This window comes from Acomys minous, assembly GCF_964271855.1.
Source record: "Acomys minous genome assembly, chromosome: 12".
Classification (NCBI taxonomy): domain Eukaryota; kingdom Metazoa; phylum Chordata; class Mammalia; order Rodentia; family Muridae; genus Acomys; species Acomys minous.
The window spans coordinates 5971172-5997334 of NC_140493.1; the positions used below are offsets into that span (position 1 = coordinate 5971172).

A 26163-nucleotide genomic window follows, 5' to 3' on the forward strand; every position below is an offset into this window, starting at 1 on the left:
GTGAGAGACACCTATAACCCTAACACTTGGAGACTGAGACCAAAAGATCACGTGTTCTAACCCAGCCTGGGCCATATGGTAAGACCTTGCCTATACATAAATAAGTCAATCGTGGAGATCTGGATTAAAACATCTCCTGAGTTCAGCTTTTCTAAGAGAACTAAATTTTGTGCTAAATCAGAACATATCATCTTCTCTTAGGCTGTTACTAAGTAGGGGCTTAGGAGGTTTGAGACTGGATGAACTAAGAGACCCAAGATCCTACTCTGTGCACGTGCCTTGAATTTGTCTACAAGCTGTCTTGAAATCGTTTTTTTGTGCAGAGTCTGCATTCCGCTCCAGCACAGCTCACTGGTTCAGCGCAGGGCTTTGCGGGCTGAGAAAGTCCTTATCCCATGAGCTGCGTAACTCAGGACACTTGACTCCTCTGGAGCCACTTCCAGTGCCAAGTACTAAGTGTGTGGATTGAGCAGCGCCGTTTTCAATTCACTCTAGGAAGTGAATATGTGACCCAGTGCAGCGTAACAGGACTATAGCCATCTTGGCTCAGTTTGCCTACTGGGCAGTCCTGGCAGATATCCCAAGCCCTATAGCAAACAAAGTTGTTAGGCTAGTCAGCCGAGCGTAGTGTGCCAGCCACTGATGCCCAGATTGTTTTTTAACTGACATTTTGAGAAAAGGCAGTACATTCCTACTGGCAGCGGCCCACCTTTGTCTCCCTTGGCATGGAGACATCTTCCTCTTGTATTAGAGGACAGGGGTCCTCTTGGCTGGGTGCTGCCTGAGGCATCCTCTGCCCTTCAATCTCCAATCAACTACAAATTGTGTAACCTGGAGCATCAGTCTCTTTCTTTTGTGTCTCTGGCCTTTGGCTCTCAAACACTGGGAGGTAGCCGGGAATGGTGGGGGTGTGTCCCTTTCATTGTAGCACTCAGGAGGCAGAGGTAGGTGAATCTCTGAGTTCAAGGTCAACCTGGCCTACAGAGCAAGTTCTAGGACATCCAGGGATACACAGAGAAATCCTGTCTCAAAACAAACAAACAAGCAAGCAAGCAAAACCACAAAACTAAAAACACCACTGGGAGTGAGGTTTCAAAAACAACACATGCAGCTGGGTGTGGTGGTGCACACCTGTAGTCCTAGCACTCTGGAAGGTAGAGGCAAGCGGATCTCTGTGAGTTTGAGGCCAGCCTGGTCTACAAAGCAAGTGCAGGCCAGCCTAGGCTACACAGGGAAACCCTGTCTCAAAAAAAAAAAAATCCAAAAAAACCAAACCAACCAACCAAACGTAAGATATGTATATCTGGGCCTTAATCATATATAAAATTCATACTTTGAATGATTATCCACAGGTAATGCTGCAAGCTCCCTGTGTGATGGACACAGCTCTGGGCTGTCTTAAGAGCATCCCGTAGGAGCAGAGGCCTCTGTAGGCGAGCAAGGTTGACAGCAAGGTTGCTGTCTTGAGACTTGGGAGACTGAACTGCCTTTCCCATCCTAGTCAGGCTCAGCAGTGACCTTGAACCAGGCTGCAAGCTTCCTGAGGCGGGTTGCATAGTCCCACAGTCACGGGCCATTTTTCTGAAAGCTTGTAATCCTTGCCGCAAAGGGTAATTAAACACTGCATGAGAACAGAGACTTTTCATATATTGTATCTCGGGGCTGGAGAGATGGCTCAGCAGTGGAGAAAGATGGCTGCTTTCCAGGGGGTGGGGGGTGGGGGGTGGGGGGTAGGGACCTGGGTTCAATTCCCGGGACCTACATGGCAGCTCAGGACTGTTTGTGGCTCCAGTTCCAGAGAGTCTTGTTCCCTTTTCTAGTCTTTGAGGGCACTGTACACACAAAACATGACACACAGACATACATGCAGGCAGAACAATCATACACACTAAAAAGTAAATACCAACAAATTAAAAAAAAAAAAACGAAAGAAAAGAAACATGTCCCTCACCTATAGATAATAAATATTAGGAGACTCTAAGCCGATGACTTAGTGTGTTCTGATTCACGTCCCCCCCCTTGCCCGCCCCAAACCCCTCTTAATCAATTTGACCATTTTTAGATGCACAGTTGAGAGGTTCATTCATATTTGGTGTCATATGGTTCTTATTTCATTCTGCGAATTTGAATCTACATGGCCTATTCCCTCTCCCCATCATATCCTCATCACACAGCCCCGCACCATCCGCCCACGCAGCCCGCATCGTCTGCTTTACGCCCTTACACTAGTAGCTCTCCTGTGCTTTCCTGGAGAGCGGACAAGCAAGCTCTCCTCAGCTTTCCGCTGTCCCCCAGGTTACTTAGCTATCCTTTGGCTACCACGACCTTTGTTCCTTGGTTGGTCCACACCAGCACAGCATTCCAAGCTATCCTAGCCAGGGGGTGGCACACACCCCAGCAACCAGGAGAAAGATGGAGGCAAGGCAGGAAGTCAAGGTCAGCCTGGTCTATGCAGTGACTTCCACGTAATACTTATTGAGACCCTGAATCAAAACCTTAAAAGCAAAAAACGCTTCATCCTTGACCTAAAAGAACACCCAGGAGGACACAGGCAGCAGAGGCTGATGGGGGAGATTCTGTTACTTTCACATTTGAAGTTTGTACTTTAAACTTGTGTGTCTGTCTGTCTGTCTCTGTCTGTCTCTGTCTCTCTCTTTGGTTTTTCAAGACAGCGTTTCTCTGTGTAGCCCTTGCTGTCCTGGAACTCTCTTTGTAGACCAGGCTGGCCTCAAAATCACAGTGCTCCACCTGTCTACTTTTTATCAGCCAGGTGGTGGTGGTGTACACCTTCAATCCCAGCATGCTAGAGTCAGAGGTAGGTGGATCTTTGTGTTTGAGGTCAGCCTGGTCTACAGAGTGAGTTCCAGGACAGCCAGGGCTACACAGAGAAACCCTGTCTTGAAGAACACAAAACACAACAAGACTTTTTCATTTTCATTTTCAACTTGTTGTATTCAAGCCCTCTACGGACATTTTAAAAGTCTGGATAGGCACCAAAAAAAAAAAAAAAAAAATTAGTGCGTTTTGTTTTGTTTTGTAGACAGGGTTTCTTTGTGCAGCCTTGGCTGTCCTGGACTAGCTTTGTAGACCAGGCTGGGCTCGAACTCATGGAGATCCGCCTGCCTCTGCCTCCCCTGAGTGCTGGGATTACAGGCATGGGTCACCTCACCCAGAAAAAATTAGTGCTTTTAAGTGGTATTGTTAATTAACCCCAACAGGGGCAACCTCGTTTTTCTCCAAACCAAAATGCCTTAACTTATTGATCCCACACAGTGGGTTCACCCATACAGTAATTTTCCAAAGTATCAGTGTCTGGTAACACCACCCCTCCACAGAAAAGGCTCCAGCATTTTCAAATGCCTGTCCCTGCTCAATCCCAGGACCTAACGCTGGTTTGTTCAGGAAGGAGATAGCTTGGTGTTCTTTGGTGCATGTCATTCTTCCTTTCCTCTACCAGATAAACACCCCTCGGGGCCTGTCACCTGGGCACAGTGCTTGGCGCTGGTGTTTTAAAATACATGGGGAAAAAACCCAGCAAAGAACAAAGATATGGTTCTTGTCAACTCTGTGACTCTACAAGGATCTGCTGTAAAATACACTTTAGACGAATGACCTGCCTTTTCAGGTCTGCCGCCCACAATCAGCGGCTTGTCTCTGGTCAGCAGTCTCCAGCTTCTCCTCGGTCTTTCCCCCAGCAGAGGCAGAGGGGATGTGTAGCAAGCTGCTCCGGGACTTCTCTGACCACATCCTCTACCTCAGTTCACACCGGGAATCAGGGTGCGCTTGCTTTTCCCTCCTTCTCAGTCCTTGGGGCTGCCACTCTGAGAAGCCTGCATGCCTCAGCCCACAGGACCTCCCTATTCTTTTAGGCCGAAATAGGAATTTTGAATATTCTAGCTCTAGTACCTCTGACTTACAGAAGCAACTACTGCAGCTCCCATTCCTGAGAACCTCGTTCACACCCAGACACCTTACACCCACTGTCACCTACAGTGCCACCTACAGACTAGGAAGGTGGATGAAAATGCTTCCCAGGGTCTCTTGTCTGCCTCAAGTTGTAAGGCCAAATGGGTCCCCCTCTCGCCTGGCCTGCCATGGCACCTAGCAGGAAAACCGGACCTCACTCCATGCCCACAGGGTGACGTCTACAAAACTGAAATACTGCAGCAAAGATAAGAGGCTGTTTTGACTTTTGAATTGGAGGCGAACAGAGAACAGAGCCTGCTACCAGTGACTGCAGTGGTTTCCGGTATGCCGCCGACCCCCCCCCCCCCCCCCGGGTGTCTAGGGATGGTGGCTTTAGAAACCCGTGAAGGAATGGTGGACTTACGGAATCAGGATCTTGGGAAAACTCTTACTTTAAATGGCTTCCTTATGATTACATTCCTGGGGGAACCCTACCAAACCCTGGGGGTTTAGAGAGTGTGTTAGCCAGCGGTAACTGAAGGAGAAACTGTCTCGCAGAGTTTGATTGACCACAGACTGATTATTTTAGGAGGAAGTAGGCTAAGAAGAGTCCGTAACCCTGGCCCGATATGATGTTTGTTAACGAAAATGAGAGTTGGAGCCTATTATCGCTCTGAATGGAAAGGGGCCCCTCATGTTTTGTGTGCCCCCTCCCGCGCCCCTCTGTAGGTGGGGGCTGTGCCTGGTGTGTGCATGTTGCGGGGAGGGGTACATACTTACATGTCTGGAAGATCCAATTGTCCAGTCTGTCCATCGCTGGGAGCAGAGAAGAAAAGCGGAAGCAAGGCAAGAGGAGAAAAAGGTGGTGATCTCTACTTGGGCCGCGCTCTCATTGCCGAGTCATCCTTGCCCTGTTGAGAGAGAGTGAGAGAGAGAGAGAGTCAGCACTTCCTTCAGTGGCGGTGGGTGGCGCAGCCTCTGGGGCTTCCTCTTTGGTGGAGTTCATAAGGTGCAAACTTGGCTCTTCTCTGGGACACAGGATGCACCCAGATGCCAGATCTCCAGTTCATGTCTGCCAAGGCAGGCGGCTAGCCGTGCCAATATAGATTAGAACCGCAGTCTGCTCTACACGTGTGGGGCAGAGACCTATCACTTTCAGGCCAAGGCCTTTTTCTTATCCAGGGGCCATGGCCCCGGCTTTACTATGGTCCTGCTGACCAGTGGGGCTCTCCCCCACTCCTCCTGCCTTACCGACAGCCCAGAGCTGTCAGTCTGCCAAACAGCCAAAGCCCGTCAGAGACCTGGCAGAGGGATTACAGACGAGTGCCACTGCGGCCCAGCCAAATCTCTTATTTTTAAGTGATCGATTCCGATAAAGAAGGCTGAAGAAAGTGGAAGAGAACCTTTGACTCATATCAATAAAGTTAAAAAACAACAAAAACAAAAACAAAAAACGGCAGAGAGCTGAGCAAAACACTGGCTAGTGACCATGGCCTGCCCATTCCTCTTCCTTCACCTTCTTATTTAAGGTAATTACCTAAATTAGTTCCTGGTCATACTAACTATAAGGAATATGAAATGGTTAGGGAATAACTGGGCCAGGGTATTCTAATGTGAAGAATCAGAGAGCAAGCGTTACTGAATTAGAAATAAACATGGTGGCCCATGTGTAGAAACCAGAAATGAAGGTTTGTGTAGACAATGAGGTAGGCCGGATAAGAGCCACCTAGAGCCTTGACTACCAGGCGCAGGGCAGGTCACCTAGAGCCTTGACTACCAGGCGCAGGGCAGGTCGATTCGGAGCCAGGAAGATAGAGCTGGGAGTGAATCCAGTGTGGAAAGCACACTCCAAGATCACAGATACCAAGCCCAGCATTGTTGGTGGCACATGCCTTTAATCCCAGCACTCAGAAGGCAGGGGCAGGCGGATCATTGCGAGTTCGAGGCCAGCCTGGTCTATAAAGAGAGTCCAGCATAGCCAAGGCTAACACAGAGAGACCCTGCCTCAAACAAAACAAAACAAAAAACAAAAACAAAAAAACACCAAACCAAACCAAACCCGAAACTAACCAAACAACTAAAACAAAAACAACAACAATAAAAGAACACAGAGAGCTGGAGACCAGACTTGGAGGACCAAAAGCTGGGGGAGAGGGGGTTGGGAGGGCAGGGAGCAGAAACGAGGGACGAATGAGCAGAGTCACCTCTCAGTAGCTAGCCTCACACAGCATACTCACCCTAAGAATTATCTCTTTTCCTTTTAAACAGAGTCCAACTATGAAGGCCTGGCTGGTCTGGTACTCACTATGACAGTCAGACTGGCCTTGGATTCATTACAATCTTCTTTCCTTGGCTTCCTAATTACTGATTTTTTACCATGCTTGCCTTAGCATGGCATTTATCAGTACTATGGATTGAACCCAAGGCATGTGCATGCCGGGCAAGCATTGTACCACTGGGCTGTAGCCATACCTGCTTCTCTACTTCCTGAGACAGGTTCTCATTAAGTTGCCCACGCTGGCCCTGAGTACATCATCCTCTGGGTGGCTGAGATTATAGTCCTGTGCTGCCAGACCTGACGACGACAATGTCGTCGTCTTCTTTTTCTTCTTCTTCTTCTTCTTTTTCTTCTTCTTCTTCTTCTTTTTCTTCTTCTTCTTCTTCTTCTTCCTCCTCCTCCTCCTCCTCCTCCTCCTCTTCTTCTTCTTCTTCTTCTTCTTCTTCTTCTTCTTCTTCTTCTTCTTCTTCTTAAGACAGGGTTTCTCTGTGTAGCCTTGGCTGTCCTGGACTTGCTTTGTAGACCAGAATGGCCTCGAACTTGCAGTGATCTGCCCGCCTCTGCCTCCCGAGTGCTGGTGCACCACCACGCCCGGTCAGACCTGACTTTTTAACCTCACCGTCTGTCATGTTTTCTCACTTCTCATCCAGGCATGGGAAAAGAGAACACTTCCTTTGTCACAGGAAGACACAGCCACAGGAGTGCACGGTGGGAAATGGAAGTGGATGCTCAGTGTTGGGAGGGCAGGGCACGGACCCTGGCCGGGTTGATACAATAGGTAACAAGGCAGTCTCATACTAGCTCTGCTCTGGCCGAGCACCTCATGGGGGAGGTACAGCGTCGGTACCACCAGGTATTTCAGGGGAAAGGCTGCAGGTCAGTGGTCTTTGAGATACAACCTGATTTTTAAACACTGGCTCAAAACATGCACGCGCAAAATCACAAAGCAGCAAGCACAGGTGGACACCAAACACTCTGAGGGCTGCCGACATTGCTGTGTGTGTCTGGGCAGCGGTTGGAACTCTGTGGACCCAGACCAAACTGGGGCAGTGTATAGAAGAGAGGCCAGCAGCGAGGCGCCGGGAGCTGCAAAACAGCTGTTATGGAGGATTCAGAGACAGGTCTCCACTCACCGGTTTTTCTTCTAGCTAGAGAAAAACCAGATAATGGTTTCCTAGGTAACATACAGAGTGGCACAGACTGACTGGAATCCTACGTGCTTCTACAGTACAGCATCAGCTTAATAGGTAAGGAAGGTTGAGCGTGCTTTCTCAGGGTCTTAACAGTGCAGGAATGGTGTTACCTCTCATGTCATTGCGAAATTTACACTTCTATCCAGTTCTCAGAGTCCTTAATACATTCTTCACTTGTCTTCGTAACACCCTGAAGGCAGGGTCTCTTCAAGCCCAGGTACCTTTCACATATACTTTTCTATCCCCATATGATAGAAAAGGGGTGATTTTGATGACTATAGGTACTTGTGTGCTTGTAGGATCCATAGAGTGATCTTGTCATTGACCTTGTGGCTTTTAATTCTCACAGCAGGGCACAGCTTAGTGGTTGAGTTCCAGGTTGAAGCGCAAGTTGACACATTGTTACTCTTTGAAGATGAGCTTAAACACCTTTGCTTCCTGATGCGCAGCAGGCTCAGCTGTCAAGCCTACAATGTGAGTTCATTCCCTGGGAGCCATATAGAAAGGACTCTGCACATTGTCCTCTGGCCTCCAGCCCCCTCCACACACGTGACAGACAGACAGACAGACAGATAAATATGTAGATAGATAATTAAAACAATCTAAGTTCTGCAGGTTTTGGTGTTTAAAGGCCTTGCACCACAGTATGAAGAGCAAGGTTTTATTCCTTGAAAGCCCCTTGTGTCCTACCTACTCACCCACTTTTCCTCCCAGGAAATTCTGACCGCCGTTCCTCCTGCTCACTCCAGTCTGCCCTTTCTGGGTTAGGGTCAACAAATACAAGTGCTGCATTGTAGCGTAGGGTAAGACTGTGCTTGGCTTCATGGGGAACGGCCAGTCTCCTGGTTTTTCTTTTTTTCTTTTTATTAACAAAATCCCCGTTGCTCGATTTTTCCCAATGAAGATTTTCCCAACGGAGCAGGATGCTGGGGTGAAAACCTGCTAGCTCAGAGAGGCAGAGAAAGCACCCAGATGACCTTCCTACTCAAGGCAAAGGCCCTTCTCCTTCTCCACACTGTAAATACCCTTCAACACAATGCCCTTCCTTCCCGTGTTTTATGTTCACTCCCTATCTGCTGGTTGCTTATTCTGCCTCTTGACCTATGATTAACTTTTATTTACTTATTTAGCGCTCCCCCCCCCCCTCTCTCTCTCCCTCTAACAGCAAGCTCTTTGGTTAAAGGTGTGTTCTAGGGCTGAGCCATACCACAACAAGAAACAGGTTTTTCCAGTTCACAATCTCGGGGTTCACAGTGTGATCAAATATCCTTGCCAGCATTTGGTTGTGTTAGGGGTTTGGATTTTAACCATTTCTTTTTTTGTAAAATATTTTATTTAGTTTTAATTTATGTGCGTTGGTGTGAAGGTGTCGGATCTTGGATTTACAGACAGTTGTGAGCTGCCATGTGGGGGCTGGGAATTGAACCCGGGTCCTTTGGAACAGCAGGCAGTGCTCTTAACCACTGGGCCATCTCTCCAGCCCCCTGGATTTTAACCATTTCAACAGGAGCGTTACAATCTATCATTGTTTTACTTTGCAACCTCCTAAGGACCTACAATGTTGGGTCTCTTTTTATGTGTGTGTGTGGTTTTTTTTCCACTTGCTTTGTCTTCTTTTAGCGAGATGTCAATTCATATCGTTTTCCTTTTTAGAAATAAGAAAGGCAGATAGACGTAAGCCAGTCAGTGGAGTGCTTGCATCACGTGAACAAGACACTGGGATCAGTGCCCAGCACTGTACAGATTGAGCATGTGTCTCATGTAGGCCAGGATGGTCTTGAACTCGTGACAGAGCTGAGAATGACCTTGACCTCCTGATTTTCCTGCCTCCACCTTTCAAGTGCAGGGATTATAGGCATGCACTTACAATTATAATAATATAATTAATGCTGGCTCGTTACTTGACTTTTGAGCAAACGGAACCTGCCTCGTGTGGCTGGAATCAAACCTATTTGACCATGCTATATAATTGCGTTAGATGTTATTGGAATCAGTGTACTAGTATTTTGCTGAAGATTTTGGTGTCTGTGTTCCTAAGAGACACTAGTTTTGTGGGTCCTTTTTCTGTCACTGTTGTCATGTTTCTGATAATAGGGTTGGTCTCGGCGTAAGTTAGGACATGTCCTTTCAGTGTCTATTTCCTGGAAAAATAATATGAGAGAATTGGTGTGATCTTCCTTGTCGTGGAGTAGACTCGACCCCGGAACATATCTGGGCCTGGCACTTTGTTTTGAGAGGTTGTGAGGGATTAATTCGGTGTATTTCATAGATGATGGCTGGTCCAGGCACTGTGTCTGCTTCCGTGTTGTCGGGCTATCTCCCAAGGAACGCCATCTTGGTTGTACATAAAGAACGCCCTCCTGTTGCTTTATCACTCTGCTGATGAGTGTCAGACAGTAGCAATTTACAGCTTTCCCTTTTCTGACGCACCATTATGACTTTATTACATTTTCATTATGCACGAGGGCAGGTATGTTGTCACATGGCCTGTCTGATTTCTTTTATAAACCATCAGTTTGTGTGCTTTGTTATTTTTCGGTTTCATCTGAGGCTTAATTAATATTGAACAGATTAACCAGTTGGCCTATTGTACATGCTAAGTATGTCTTTTTTCCCCAGATTTTTTTTCTTTCTAGTCTCGTGTTTGCATTGTCTTCACAAATAAGTTATAAAGTATTCCACTGTTTTATTTTTTCCCCTTTGCTATTATATTAAATACTAGCTGGTATTTTTTGAGTACTAGTTGTGTATCAAGTAATATTTGGAGTGATTTACTTTTATCATCTAGACCGCATCTCAAGGCACTTTTATGGGTCAGAAAAACGAGGCACAGGTAAGCTGAGGACCTTGGTTCAGGCACATCGGGGGTGGCCAGGATTGGAAGTGAGTCATTCCGGTGCTGGGGGACCCGGTCCCTGAACGCCACTGCTTGCTGGCAACGTGCTCTTTTGAGGCCTGTGTTAGCTAGCCCCTCCTTAGACAACATGCACTGGGGCATAAATATGCTCATAACCACTCTCCTTCCAACATGCCACATTCTCTCATTTGATCACAAAGAGCTATGTGAAAAAACCCCTTTCTCCGGGAAGTGGATTTGGTATGTTGACTTGTTAAACTGATCTTACAGAGCACTGGACAGACAAAATATTGTAAGATGTGGAAGAATTATAAAGGGATTTTAGAAAAACCACCTAAGCAGACTTGAAAAAAATTAAATTAGATCTATTCATTTTATGTGTGAGTGTTCTGCACGTGTGTCTGTGCACATGTGTGTGTACGTGCCTAGGGAGGTCAGAAGGGGGCATCAGAAACTCTGGAGCTGGAGTTACTGATGGGTGTAAACCAACATGTGGGTGCTGAGAACTGAACTCTGGTCCTCTACAAGAGCAGCACGTGCTCTTAACCACTGAGCCATTCTCCAGTCCTTTAAGCAGACATTTGAAGGGCAAATCCTGACTGAATAATCCTTGAGCCAGATTGTTTTAAACTGGATTTTCCAAGTTTTGACAAATTCACATGTCCATAATGAGATAAGTTTGAAGCTAGGACTCGAGTATAAACAAGAAATTCACATGTGTATTATAGTCATAGATTAAAGGTAATCTTATACAATATGTTCACTGATCTTGTGCAAGTAGCAAATTATGTTGTACTAGCTTGTCTACTGTGGCATCATCTTGGTACTCAAAAGCATTCTGGAGTCTTGAATTAGCTATGCCTAATCTGCACTATCAACTTTCAGAAAAAAAGTAAATGATTAAAAAAAAAATCTAACCATAACGTTCATGTTTAACAGTTGTTACTATGCACATAGGCATAGTGAAATGAACAGTGACACACACACACACACACACACTATAACCCTACATACATAAAAAAATGAATAGAAAGAGAAAACGAGAACGGAAAAAATGAGAACAGATAACCTCACGTGGTGACGCACATCTATTAGCCCAGCACTTGGGAGGTAGAGACAGGAGGATCAGATGTTCAAGGTTATTTTCAGCTACGGAGCAGGTTTGAGGCTAGCCTGGGCTACATGAGACCCTGCCTCAAAATAAACGAAACATCCCAGTTGGCTCTAGTGGACCAAGGTCTATTTTCTTAGCCCGTTCTGCCTTGCCTCAGTATCTCATCCTAGACGACAGCAGGGGGTGGCTACAAACCTTGTCTGGGCTCTCACAGTAGCCTGTCACCCATGGTAACCGTATGATATGCCTCTGCCACACTAGCAGGCTCAGAGGGAGTCCCCACCTCTGCGTGAATTAGAAAGACATCAGAAGAGGAAAGGAGGATGGAAAAATGGAAGAGGGACAAACGCACAGCCACCATTAGAGCCAATGATTGTGACGATACCATGAGTAGAAAGTCCCCTTTCTTTATGATCCTCACTGGCTTCCGAGGGACAAAGCTCCACCTTTTAGAGATATTTCTGAGGGCTATCTGCAGTAGACTGAAACAGGCTCTCTCCCTTTACAGGAACATGTCCTTCATTTCACAAGTTAAATATAGACCATTAATAAATAATTCACAGCACTCAAGATGAATTCAATAACTTTAAACGGAATTTTCAAACAGGGCAAATGGCCAGCGTTGTTTCTGAACACAGCTTCATTTCCTGTCTGATTTCTGCCACACGGCTGCCACCTTCCTCGTCCTCAATGAAAACCCTGGCCGTACAGCGCTGCTTCTCCTGTGTAAGGGCCGTTCTTTAAATAGCACACAGAACTCCCTGCCAGGGAGACCTCCTTCTTGGCAGGGCATGTGACATTCTTCAGCAGAGAACTCTGCTTCAGGGTTCCCAGAAGAGCAGGAAATCTCAATATTCTGAGAAGCCTCATTGTTGAGTCTAAGCAGTCTGCCAAAAATAATCGGCTTTATTTGCTTTGTAGAGGTTTGTCTTGTGTAAGTAGGCATCCAAGAGCCATTTATGGTTCTGCTCTGGTTCTCATACTCGTGAGGAGACAGACCCATCCATGCTCACCCACACAGGCCCTGGGGAGACCTGCCTATGTTAGCATTAAGGGGAGGGGGCTACAGGAAGGAGGGTAGCAGCCTACTGCAAGCAGCTGCCTCTTCAAGGAGGACCCTCAGCTCCCTGACTGAGGGCTGAGTCCAGCGTCTCTTGTCTGCTGGCAAAGTCCTCAACAACTGAGCTACATTCTCTTCCCCTCCCCCACCCCAACATCTGATTTTTGAGAAAAGGTCTCCCTGTGCAGCTAAAGCTGACTTGGTACACTCCTGCCTTAGCTTTCTTGGCTTCCCTTATACCAATAGGTCTGGCTTGCAGGGAAGTTTTTTGTTTGTTTGTTAATTTGGTTTTTGGTTTTTGGAGACAGGGTCTCTCTCTGTGTTAGCCTTGGCTGTCCTGGACTCGCTTTGTAGACCAGGCTGGCCTCGAACTCAAAGCGATCCGCCTGCCTCTGCCTCCCGAGTGCTGGGATTAAAGGCCTGCGCCACAATGCCTGGCTTTGCAGGGAAGTTTTAACACAACACGGCCATGTGTCCCTACAAGAGGCAGGGCACGGCCATGTGCATCAAGAGCATCGGTAACTTACTCGAAGTTAAAAGAGCAGAGCAAGGCAGGGTCCAGGCACAGGAAGGCTGAGCTACAAGCAGTAAGGCTGGACACTGGCAGAGCCTCTGCTGCCTCGTGTGGTGGTATGTGCTCCTCAGCCCTGCAATTCATTTTCTAGGACACAAATCTAACTTCTTAAAGAGCAAGGCACTAAGGGACTGTGGGCCTGGTGTGTGGGGTTGGTCTGTATCTTTAAGAATAAATAGGTATGCGCCGGGCGTGGTGGCGCACACCTTTAATCCCAGCACTCGGGAGGCAGAGGCAGGCGGATCACTGTGAGTTCGAGGCCAGCCTGGTCTACAAAGTGAGTCCAGGACAGTCAAGGCTACACAGAGAAACCCTGTCTCGAAAAACCAAAAAAAAAAAAAAAAGAATAAATAGGTATGGTTATACATAAAAAGCCATCGTTATTTTAAATCTGTGGTTTTGAGGATCTGCCAGTATTACAGATTTTTTTTTTAATAGCCATTGTAATAGTGATAAGCCTGAATGGTGACAGTGATGTGACGTGGGCTGGTGGCTGCAGGGTGGGAGAAAGTGACACGACAATGATGACAGGCCCAGGGTAAGGACTGCAAGTAGGGAAATAAACCTACGCGCTCTCTAGCCTCCCATCGTGGGCGCTGCAACAGGGCCGGCGGCGGCAGGCGGACTCCTGGTTGTATAAAACACCGCTCCCTCTTCACTTTCTATGGGAACTGCTTAACCCTTCTGCCAATCGCTGAGCTTTTACCTATAAAACCGAGGAGGGCTGTGACGACTAACCGAGGACAGTTTAAGGGATCAGACCTTGACACAGACACACCGTCTCCTGATGAACCAGCACATAGAGTAAGTGCTGAAAGTAATGCAGTAAGTCAACAGCTCTCGGGACAGTCTGCAAACCTGCAGAGAGACACGCGAAACCAGGAGACAGTGGAAGAAGCTCTGGGCACATGTCCCTGTGGGGAAGCCCGGGGTCAGGCACCTCTGCAGGACTCAGTGACATCAAGGTCAGAATCCAGACAAGGGTCAAGGATGGCAATTCTGTGCTGCAGATTCGGTGCGGAGTTGCGCTTTGTCCACACCCACCCCGCTTTCCCGCTGGAGCTTACACTTGGCACCTTCTGGACGAAGCAGAGGAGGCGCCAGTGAATTTCCCTGAAGGAAACGCTCAGGGAAAATGAGTTCAGAAGGAAAAGACCCAGTTCCACAGAACTCAGCACTCTGCATATGCAACTTCGCTGGACAGCTCAATCTCCTCTCACCGGCCAGACATTTCTCCCATTTCACTCCAGCAAGTGCTCTGGTTTTTAACAGTGCGTTCAACTAAGTTTCATGTCAAAGGAAAGTGAAAGCAAAATAAATAAAATAAATCTGGGACAGAAGAGATGGCTCAGCACGTAAGAACACCACCATACTGCTCATCTAGAGAACGCAAGTTCAATTTCCAGTACCCACACTACCAGCTCACAACTGCCTGTAACCTCACCTGCAGGGTATACAGTGCCTCTGGCTTCCTCAGGTACTGTGTGTGTGACACACACACACACACACACACACACACACACACACACACACACACACTGACATATACACACACACTTAAAAATCTGAAAAGTCCTTAAAAACAAAGCAAAATCCTAAGTTCTTTTCGGAATCAACAAACCGTCACTGTCTACTGCAGGCTAGACACTGTGTAGACAGCAAGCGAACTGGACCTGTGAGAAATGAGATGGCATCCATTCACAGTGAGCTGGAGTAAGGGAGGCCTTGCTCCCAGAGGTTAGACTGTGCTCTGCTCGGGGGAGCTAAGGAGGACAGGGGGGGGGGGGGGAGCGCTCTGTGTTAAGCTTTGCGCTGAGTGTTTCTCACAGTCTCTTGAGAGTCAGTTCCAGGAAGTGGCAACGCTGTGAAGTGGCAGAGAGAAAGGCAGGCGATGGTTCTCATCGAACAGACAGAGCCTAAAACTAGCAAACGCCCTAAACACCTGTGCTCAGGCCCGGGCAGTCTGCTTCCGTCCAGTTCCTGGGCTGGGAGTCAAAAGATGGAACTTGATAAAAGTTCCAAGCTCAGTCTAACATACACCCCAGCTGAGAACCTGGGCTTTGGGGTGAAGATGACACGGTGAATCTTAGCTAGTCCTACGTGTTGAGAGAGGCAGGCCTGCTGGAATCACATCTTCCCGACTGTAAGGAAGTCACAGCTTTGTCCAGCTTGCCTACTGTGGGAGTGGGGCGCGCTGCGCTGTGGGTGTGGAGCCTGCCTGGGGAAGGTTAAGGCTAAGTTGGGGAGAGAAAGTCCCCAGCAGAGTCGCTAAGTGCTCAGTGCTGGAATTCAGGACTAAAAAGCATTCAAGAGATTTTGGTGAAAATTGTGCCTGAGGATTAGTAAGTACATTATGGCACGGACGAGCTGGCAGATGATGAAACAGTAGAAGGAATCTGAAAGCAGACAGCTCTGGGCTTTGGGGTCGGGGCTCTTCCTGGTGAGGTCGCTTGCCTTCGGCTGCATGTGCAAAGGGCACACTCCTTGTGCCACCTCTGTGCCGTAGGGACACCAGCCCTGCCACAGGCCTAGCAGCCGGCATGAGTTTACATCCCTCCCAGTGATGGGGAAGGCCGAGTGGTCTGCACGACTAGAGGACGGGCTTCTCAGACTCGGGGGACTGGGTGGCTGCGCAATTTTGGGGGGTAGAGGCGGGGACTCTTCCAGAAACCAACATAGGCACAGAGGGCCTGTGCTTCTAGTATACAGAGGGAGTCCAGAGCGTTCCCGTCATCCTCAGTGTGCGGGGAGCTAAACGGAGGAGGAACTGCCTCCAAGGGGACCAGAGTTAAAGTGTGGGAGACGACAGAGGCTGGAGACCACAGCAGGAGGAAGCGGGCCAGATTGGACAGAACTGGGGTGGGTCTGTACTTGCTCTGGGGACTGAGGCCCAGAGATGGATACTCTTTCCCTTGTTCTCTTAAAAAGATTATATATAAATGACTGTGTGTGTGTGTGTGTGTGTGTGTGTGTATACGTGTGCATGGATGTGCATGAGAAAGCATGCATGCACAAAATATGTTCAGGTGCCCTCAGGGACTAGAAGAGAGCACTGGATCCTTGGAGATGGAGTTGAAAGCCCGACTCTAACCCCCCCAATCCCCCCCCCATGGGAACTGCCCTGACACACACACCCCATCCCCGCCGCCCCAGCAGGATCAGTGAGCACCTACAGTCATCAAGCCATCTCTCCCTGCTCTGTAACTTGTTTTCTTTTATAAACCAATCAGGTAAAGAATGTGGTAGGATTGACCACCTCAAGGATAACTTAATTTTACTAGTTTCAATTAATTCCCTTTTGTTATTCATTTTTATTTTTTGCTGCAACCAGGGACTGAACCTAAGACCATACATGTGTCAGTCAAGAGCTCCATCCCTGAGCTACATCCCCTAATGGTCATTATTTTTATTTGTTTTTTGTTTTTTGAGAGAGGGTTTCCTCTGTGTAGCCCTGGCTGTCTTGTCACCACAGCCCGGCTCATTGTTATTTTTTAGATGGAAATCTTGATTCAGAACTACATGAAAGAATTCATCTAAAACCATTCTCTAAAGAGTAAGAATGCATATGAAGAAAATATTGGTGTTTTTTTTTTTCTGAGTAAAATATTTTTTTCTCTGTGGAGTTTAATAAATAGAAATTTGAGAAAAATTATTCTGGACTCAATTTCCACTTGAAAAAGTCTCTGAGCACAATGATTTCATGTGAGTGTGGGACTTGGTAAGAAGGCATTTGATCCTCCCTGCCCCCCCCCATTACCCCCCAGGAAGTGCTGCTGGGGGGCTCTTGGCTGGCTGACTATCCCTGGGCTCTGTCAGTCGGAAGCCACGCCTCCAGGGGCTGGCTGACTGATCCTGGAACATTTTGCTTTTTAGGTTTTGTTTGTTTGTTTGTTACTGCAGGGCTAGATGAAGTGAAAATGCCCAGCTGGAGGGAAACAAAGAAGGGCCTAATCCATGTTCAGTAATTGTTTGCTAAAATACAAATGTGAGACTATGACAAGAGTGTCACAAAAAAGAAAGGCTTTGAAGATAAATCCATGGTGTGGATTTGATGCTCTTGGCAGCAGAAAAACCACTGTGTAGCACTATGTGGTCTTTAAGGACCCTGTAAGCCATTGACAATTGAGAAAATAAGATCACTCAGTTAAGATTTCTTTTTCTTTCTTTCTTTTTAAATGGCGAGGAGACTGTTTTTGGCAGCGATTTGCTTTCAGCGAGGTCCTTTTCTAACCAGAGCTCCTTCGGGCTGGAAAGGTTATTCATGGCACAAGGGGACAAGACAGTGACACTGCAGTCCACCCTCTCTGTTTCCCATGCCTGGCATGCTGGTGTGGGGCTGTACCTGTCCAGGTGAAGGGATGCGTTCTTCACAGAAGTCACACCCCTCACATGTCAGTGGCAGCCCTGTTCTGCCGCTCTGCTAACACAATCCCTGCACACTTGCTTAGATTACTTATTTTTTTAAAAACGTGTTTGTTTGTTTGTTTTTCGAGACAGGGTTTCTCTGTGTAGCCTTGGCTGTCCTGACTCTCGCTTTGTAGACCAGGCTGGCCTTGAACTCACAGTGATCCACCTGCCTCTGCCTCCTGAGTGCTGGGACTAAAGGCGTGCATCACCACGCCTGGCTCAACAAATATAATTTCTAAAAAGGAGATTAAAAAAAAAAAACTTTGGACACTATGATAAGACTCAGTAGGATAGGATAGATAATGGAATACTTTCTCCAAGATTGTCAAATACAAATGGACTGGTCCTTGTGTTACTTTTACTGGATAATTCTCATAATTTTAAACTTATTTTTAATAAAAGAGGGAGATGTAGTATAGATAAACATGTTTTTGTTTTGATCCCAAGTGTGGGATGGAGAACAGACTTGTGAGAGAGCAGGTGATGTTTATCCACTAGCAGAGGAACCACTTCATGGGGGGACTTGGTTTTTGTAAGCTGAAAAACATCCTAGGACAGACTCTGAGAGGACACACACACACACACACACACACACACACACACACACACACACAATTAATGTAAAGTGGTGTGGCAAGAGGCTGCGATGGAAATTTTGAGCTCACAGTTCAAAGCCAGCCAGCCTAAGCTACAGTGTGAGACTGCATCACACACACACACACACACACACACACACACACACACACACACACACACACACACACACACTGGGGCTGTAGAGAGGGCTTAGTGTGATTCAGAGCCCTGGCTGCTCTTTTAGCAGGCAAACATACAGGTGCACACAAAACAAAAACAAGATCTAGAAAAAAAAATGCTGCATTAAAAAAAATGTTTATCTGTTTTGAATTCATAGACTGTTAGGAACATGCCTGTCTGTTTTTCTCTTGAAAGCAGGCGAGTCCTTCCCTTGGGGCATTAAAGGGAGGTTCTCCTCAGCACAGGAGCATGTCCCCTGCCCTCCTCCTTCCTGCTCGCCAGCCAGTTTCTCTCACTTTACCATCAGCTTCTGAGTTCCAAATGGAACCCTTGGTTTTCCGCCTTTCGATGGCACCTCAGCTACCCCCTGACTAGCAGCCATCTAGAGAGCTCCGCAGCCCGCCCTTCTGAGTGAACTGTGCGACTGTGAAGATGCGCTCGCTCGGGGATGAAGGCCCACCAAAGAGCAAGGGTGGGGCCAGAGTCCCCTAATCACAAGGCCGGTAACTAGGGAGGGATCTAAGCAAGCTATGCGGATCTCGGCAGCTATTGGCTGTTCTCAGGTGACTGACAACAGTTCTTTCCAATGGAACAGAAAGAGGAGTCAGTTTAAGGTCTCAGCAATGAGACTGAAAGCCAGGCAGCGTTTTTTAAGAAACACTTAAAACCCCAGTCCTGAGCCTAGTGTGGTGGTTCATGCCTTTAATCTCAGCACTCTGGGCGGCAGAGGTGGATTTCTATGAGTTCGAGACCAGCCTGGTCTACAAAGTGATCCCAGGACAGCCAGGACTGTGCAGAGAGACCCTGTCAAAAGGACTCTGGTTCTGTAGCCACTTGCTTCTGGTTGACTTGAGAAATCTCTGATTCTGGTGGTGACACCGCTGAACTCGTAGTATTAGTCTCCTGCTGGCTTTGCTGCACATAGTAACTGAGGTCTCCTGCTGGCTTTGCCGCACATAGTACCCGAGGTCCCAGTTCACGGTGACAGTACTTGCCTGGTGCAGGGTCTTGAAAGCTCTTTGTCTCAAAGCCACCAAACTCTCACGTTGGTCTTCTGAAGGTGCCCAAAGAGATGACCTTTTGACCTCAGAGAGCCAAACCCTTCTGCAATTGCCACTGGTTTCTGAATACATGATGTCTAGACCAGGAAGTCTGCCCTTGTGAGCGACTGGCGCCGCCCCTCCCCCTTTCCTCGTGTTTCTGTGGCTCACTCGCCTTGCTTTCTTACACAACCCAGGAAGGACCACCTGCTCAGGGTGGCCATCTGTTAGGAAAATGCCCTCATACACTTGCCTCCCTGCCAATCTGAATGAGGTATATTTTCAACTGAGGTTCTCTCTTCTCAGATGACTCTAGCTAGTGTCAAGGTGACAAAAACTGAACAAGGCACTCTTGCTGTACAGCTCAACCATGTCAGCTAAAATATCCCTTCTTTTAGAAAATCATGAAGATTGCAGATCTTGATTTGTTTTATAGAGAGAGGAAGGGAAGGAAGAGAGAGGAAGAAGACCCCAGGAATTACTTTAACTCTAGGTTTTTTGTCTTGTTTTTGTTTTTGTGAGACAGGGTCTTTCTGCATTAGCTTTGGCTATGCTGGATTCACTTTGTAGACCAGGCTGGCCTCGAACTCACAGAGATCCGCCTGCTTCTGCCTCCCGAGTGCTGGGATTAAAGGTGTGCGCCACCACGCCCGGCACATACCTATTTATTCTTAAAGATACAGACCAACCCCACACACCAGGTTTTAAACGTTCTCTTTCTTAGCTTTTGACATTCAAGAGTCTGTGTTGAGAAGCACGTTGTCTGGACTCACGTTGGAGGCCCAGAACAATGGCGCGGCTGGCAGCTCCTCGCAAGAGCAGATGGTTCAATTTCCAGGAAGTGACTGCGGTGGCTCGAGATCTGATGTGGTGGGGATGGGGGGTTGGGATGGGGTGGGAGTATTTGCATCATGAAATCCACAAATGTTAAAAATACCCGCTACCCCAGCTGGCTGTTCACCAGAACTCTGCTGCCTTCAGCCTGCATCTGTGGGGATGCAACCTGTTCTGCGGGGAGGCACGCAGGAGGCTCCCGCCACTCAGAGCCCCAAACGAGACTAATGTGGACTTCATTCACTGACTTAAAATTGTATTCTAAAAATATTACCTCATTGCTTCTTGTTGCTGTTGTTGTCCGCCACCCCCCTTCCTGGGACAGGGCTTCTCAGTATAGCCTGGGCTTGTCCTGGACTTACTTTGTAGACCAGGCTGGCCTCGAACTCACAGAGACCTGCCTGCTGAGATCACGGCGTGCTTCTCACGGCTGGTCCATTTTCCCCAGCGAAATGTCTGCTTGGCCTCAACAGGAACAGTGTTTACCTAGTGACATATCTCTATCATCACAGCACTGAGTGGGTGCCGGGTCCCCCTCTCCTTCTGGAAGTCACTGCCGGAGATTCCTTAGTCATATTCAGGGAAGGGATACATGTGAGAATATAAAATCATTCCTCATGAATGTAAGCCAACAGCGCTGAGACCATGCCCTCCTCTTGCCTGGGCAAAAGGGTACAAGCTACTATAGCAGGCTTTGGTGTCTTCTGCATGTAACCCCAGCTTTTGGGAGGCAGCAGTAGGAAGATAAATGTTTAAGGTCATCTTTTACACAGCCAGTTTGAGGCTAGCCTGGGCTACATAAGATCCTGCCTCCAAAGTAGGGAGGGAAAAGCAATTAATTAAAATAATCTAAGCTGGGCATGGTGGCGCACACCTTTAATCCTAGCACTTGGGAGGCAGAGGCAGGTGGATCTCTGTGAGTTCAAGGCCTGCCTGGTCTACAGAGTGAGTCCAGGACAGCCAGGGCTCTTGTTATACAGAGAAACCCTGTCTCAAAAAATAAAACCATCAACAAAAAGAGGTGATTGGATCATGAAGGTTAAGCTCATCCATGACTAATATATATATGAACTGTTACATCAAAATAGGAAGCCGTCCTCCCTTTACCCCTTAGCTGCCAAACTCCTCCTCCTCTTGAACCTCATAAGAAGGAGCCCCCAAAATAACCGGGGCTCACTCACTCAGGTGGTCCTCTGCTTCTCTGGGCAGTGCATCCAGCATTTGTACTTTCTCTCTGATCTTAATAGAATTTGATCTTGCTTCTTGTGCGCACAGCTTTTCAAACTCCTTGAAAAAGCAAGATGCCCAGAACCTGGGAGCACCAGGCCCAGACACCCGGCCACCAGTGACCCCTCTGAAGGGCGTGCCTTGTCCCTGGCTGCTTCCTGTCTCTGCACCCGGCTGCAGAGAGAGGTGAGGCGTTCTGACCCATCACCTCAGTCACCTTAGGCTCAAGGCCTATTGAAGTACACGTTCTAATTTGCTTGCTCGGGGGGAGGAGAGCATTTCTTTGGTTTACACAGGCTGATGGGCGTCAGCCACTGAGAGAAGTCAGGTCAGAAAGAGCTGTAGCAGGAGCAGAGGTGGGAGCCGTGGAGGAGCACTGTTCACTGGCTTCCTCTGCCGCTCGCGTTTAGCTACCTTCCTCATGGAGCCCACGCAATGCCCAGAGTGGGTTGGCCCTTCTATATTAATTGGTTAAAAAAAAAAAACCCACAGATACACCCCACAATGTGTGCCAAGAGCCACCTGTTAAGGGAGCTCACTAGGCATGTGGGCTATCTAGGAAATCTGGTATTTGCAAGGTCTTGTACCATGATGTACCCCCAAACTGCTTCCAGCCTCTTACATGCTGTCAGGAGCCATTGATTTGGGGAAGTCCCGGAGGCATGCGAGATGTCTGGAGGTAACCTGGTATTTGCAAGGTCTGTATCATGATGTACCCCAGAATTGCTTCCAACTTCTGACTACCCTGTCAATTAATTGTGCACTGTTGCATCTCTCAAAAATCTGGCATTACAGCTAGGCATGGTGGCTCATGCCTTTAATCCCAGCACTCAGGGAGGCAGAGGCAGGTGGATCACTGTGAGTCTAAGGCCAGCTTGGTCTACAAAGCGAGTCCAGGACAGCCACTATTACACAGAGAAACCTCGTCTCAAAAAACCAAAAGTAAATACATCTGGCATTGGTGTGAACTGCTATTTTCTGGGTACTGACCAGCTCTTATTGAGCAAACTTCCTACAGGATCTTGTTGAAGATGTACAGTTTGTTATTCAGATGAATTAATCCCTGATTATGGAATTCCTGATTTGATTCAAATCGTTTTAAAAGTTAAAGTTAGTTTATGGCTGCAATAAATATCTTTGTGAAAAAAAAAATCTTTGTGGACCTCCAGATGCCTCACTAAGGATAGTCTTGTAGCAGATTTGTGGCTTCAGATAAGCCCCCATCCCAGACGGTACCACAAATGCTGGTATTTCACCATAAACATATGCAAATTGGCTTAAAACTTCCCATGAACCTAAGTTGGAATGAAGCTACCTAGATATGTCTGAATTTACTCTGTTTCTTAGAATGAAAGACAGATAAAATTATTGTCCTGAGCTCACAATGAACTAAGAGATAGCTGGATAAATGTATAGTTAGGTCCATCCTAATTGATAAGTTGTATACTTTTTAAAGTTTCAGACCCTATTAACCTTAGACCCTGTCAACCTTCGTCATTCTGAACTCACTCTGAACTTATGTAGTGGATACATAGATAAGAAATGCTTAGCTTTAAAACATGTAACCTGTTATATTTTTAAAATTCATCTGTTTTGTGATTAATTGTACTCTTTTGACTATGAGGTAATTGCCTTTTCTCAGAAGTATAAGCATAGTCATCTACAATAAATGGCGTTGAAACTGGGAAACCTGACTTCAGTTGAAGCTGAGATGCATAATTTCATCCACCTTTTCTCTAGAATGTATTTGTATCTCTCTCTTAATTCCTCTGGAGAGTCACAAATAAGTTGGCAGACTCAGGGCCATCAGCCTTCTACGGCTAATAAGCCTAAATTTACACCAACTTACTGGAGATCTCCGCAAAGGGCCTCCTTTCACGACCCCTGTGTAGTTTCTGGCTAAAGCTGCTTTTACAGTCTCAGCCATAGGAAAATTGTGATCAGTTTAAATTCTCCTCCTCGACCACAGTACAGCCAATCCCTAGAGAAGAAACCTTAGGCTCTTTTTTCCCTTCCCTCCTTTCTTTTTCAATCCTGATCAGCTGTCTGAGCCATCAGCTCTGACCACCCAAGAGATAAAGTGAACTGGAAGGGCATCTGCATCCAGCCCCAGAGATCCTACCCTGGACCTCTTCAGCGCTGCAGCTGGGCATTAACAAATGTGGACTGCCGCCCTCACTCTGACAGATGGCAGCCTCTGAAACTGTGAACTGGATAAATCCTTCTTCTTTGGCCTTGTCACAGCAACAGAGAAACTGACGGACAGACACAAAGGGCTTCCTAAACTTTCTGTCACGTCAACTGGTTTTTTTCCAACTATCTTTCACGGGCTCGCTTCATTTATGGGCTTTTAACTGGGCTCAATCCTCTAAACTTCCTGCCCAGGAGAATGGAACCATTTGTGACTTCAAAATTCTATCAGTCTGTTCTGTGGAAAGGCTGGTGGAGCCGTCAACCTTTCCGACACCAGTGGGAGGGGACTGGTCTTAGAGTCCGGTTCTGCTCCCATCTCGTTGCATTCAGTCCTGATGCTGAAGGAGAAATTACAGGCTGTTTCTGGGGACAGAGGGGGTGTAGTGGCTGGGTTATGATGTGCTGTCCTTGGTTAGAACTGACAGAACTGAGGGCTTTTCACTCCCCCCCCCCCTTTCAGGAGAAGAGGTAAATTAGACTGAGGAAAAGACAAACTCTGGATTTGCATAAATGTAAAGATCCAGAGTTCTTTCCAATGTCTGTGGCTCCTATACTGTCATTTTCAGTCAGGAAAACACAGCTGAAAATACTCACTAGTTAGGACCTAGCTCTCTAGAAGCACTGCTGGGTCTAGAAAGACATGCTCCTATATACTGAATATAACATGTATATATACACATTCTCCAGTCTCTCGTATCTGTAACATCATGTAAGCATTATAACAGGGATAGATTGGTTGTTTTTTTTGTTTGTTTGTTTGTTTGTTTTGGTTTTGTTTTTTTGAGACAGGGTCTCTTTGTGTTACCCTTGGCTCTCCTGGACTCACTTTGTAGACCAGGCTGGTCTCGAACTCACAGTGATCTGCCTCCCAAGTTCTGGGATTAAAGGCATGCGCCACCACACCCAGAGGGGGACTGACTGTTACAACCGTAAGGTAGATAACAGATGTCCCCTCACGAGGCAATCCCAATGATGCTTCCACTTCCGTCACACTGCCTAAGTGCAAAGTTATAAACAATGCTTTATTTTTCAAAATTAACATCATGGTCACTTCTGGGTTCTTGTACGTCATGTGGATGCATTCCTCTGTCGCCAGCACGCAGAGGGCCAATGTTCCGTTGTGACTATATTCAGTTCATTGTACGGTGGAGGTGGATTCACCATTGTTCTTTGTTCCTTTAGTTTTCGCAAGCCATCTGTCTCAGTTAAGGTTCCCATTGCTGTGAAGAGACGCCAGGGCCATGGCAACTCTTATAAAGGAAAACATTGAACTGGGCCTGGCTTACAGTCTCAGAGCTTTAGTCCATTCTCGTCATGGTGGGAAGCATGGCGGCATGCAGGCCGACATGGTGCTGCGGAGGTAGCTGAGAGGGCTACAGCTTGATCTGCAGGCAGCAGAAGGGGACTGTGTTCCATAGTGGGCCTGGCTTGAGCATAGGAGACCCCAAAGCCTGCCCACAGTGGCACACTTCCTCCAACGAGGCCACACCTCCTAATAGCGCCACTCCCCATGGGCCAAGCATTCACACACATGAGCCTACGGGGCCATGCTTATTCAAACCACCTCACTGTCTAACTGTAGCCATTTTAGTTGGACTAGCTGGCAGAGTTTCCTGTGGCAGCACCCCATCTTAAGTAGGAATTTAGGGACTTACTGACCCCTAAATATTTATGCTGAGGCCAGTGCAGGTGCTATGAATTCTGGGAAGAGCAAGGCCCTTTCCCAGTTCCCTGGTCATATGAGCCATCAGCAACTGGAATCTTTTCTGGAGCTCTTTTCTGGAGCTTTCACTCTGTCCTAAGATCCTGAAATCACCACTAAGCCCGTCAGCATCAGTCCCCGGACAGAGCCCCCACTTACACCCTGAAAACTTTCCCTAAGTCTTTCTGTTACTCTCCAACCCCACCCTAGGGCCGGGCTAAGACATCATCAGTTGGGCACAGTGTCATAGTTCTTGCCTGTCCCCTCTCCAGCTCTGTTCTTCGTCTCAGTCATGAAGGAGAAGGCCGAGTGCGCATTCACGGGTGACAAGGCTCGTGTGAGGGTGACAGGAGCATGGTGAGTTAACAGGGGCGCGTTCAGACACTCATCTTCATATTTTTTCCAGTGATGACACAGACCCCCTATCCCAGCTCGGTCCCCACACAAGGGATGGTTGATCCTCAATTTATAAAAGGGATTACATCCAGATAAACCCATAGTGAACTGAAATTCGGTCAAGTAAAAATGTGCCTAGAACCATGGCCTTCTGCATCCTAGACATGAGCCTACCACACCTTGCACACTAGTGTACTACACCCAACACACCAGTCAACACCCACCTAGCACAGTAGGTACTGCACCCTCACATCAGCCAACACTACCTAGTACATTAGTGTACTACACCCAACACACCAGCCAACACTACCTAGCACACTAATGTACTACACCCAACACACCAGACAACACCACCTAGCACACTAGTGTACTACACCCAACACACCAAACAATACCACCCAGTACATTAGTGTACTACACCCAACACACCAGATAACACCACCTAACACACTAGTGTACTACACCCAACACACCAGCCTACCACACCTTGCACACTACTGTATTGTGCCATGTGTGCATCTGTTCTTCACACTTACCAAGGCCACTTGTAGAAGATGCAGCTAGCTGTCACTTGCTTTTGAGCATCATTAAACAGGATTGTATCTCCTATCACTAGCCTGGGAGGA

At 47.4% G+C, this 26163-nt stretch overlaps 1 protein-coding gene across 5 annotated transcripts in view; it reads right to left on the reverse strand.

Annotated features, from left to right (window-relative positions):
• PCED1B (PC-esterase domain containing 1B) overlaps positions 1 to 26163 on the reverse strand; it is a 124944-nt gene that overhangs the window by 13668 nt on the left and 85113 nt on the right. For 4 of the 5 annotated variants that reach the window (XM_084749447.1, XM_084749446.1, XM_084749444.1 and 1 more), the window contains exon 4: positions 4687 to 4817. The gene's annotated coding sequence lies outside the window, so the exon portion shown is untranslated. Of the gene's footprint in view, positions 1 to 4686; positions 4818 to 19959; positions 20048 to 26163 lie in introns of those variants that run through there. The other variant, XR_014773074.1, reaches the window with a different exon arrangement.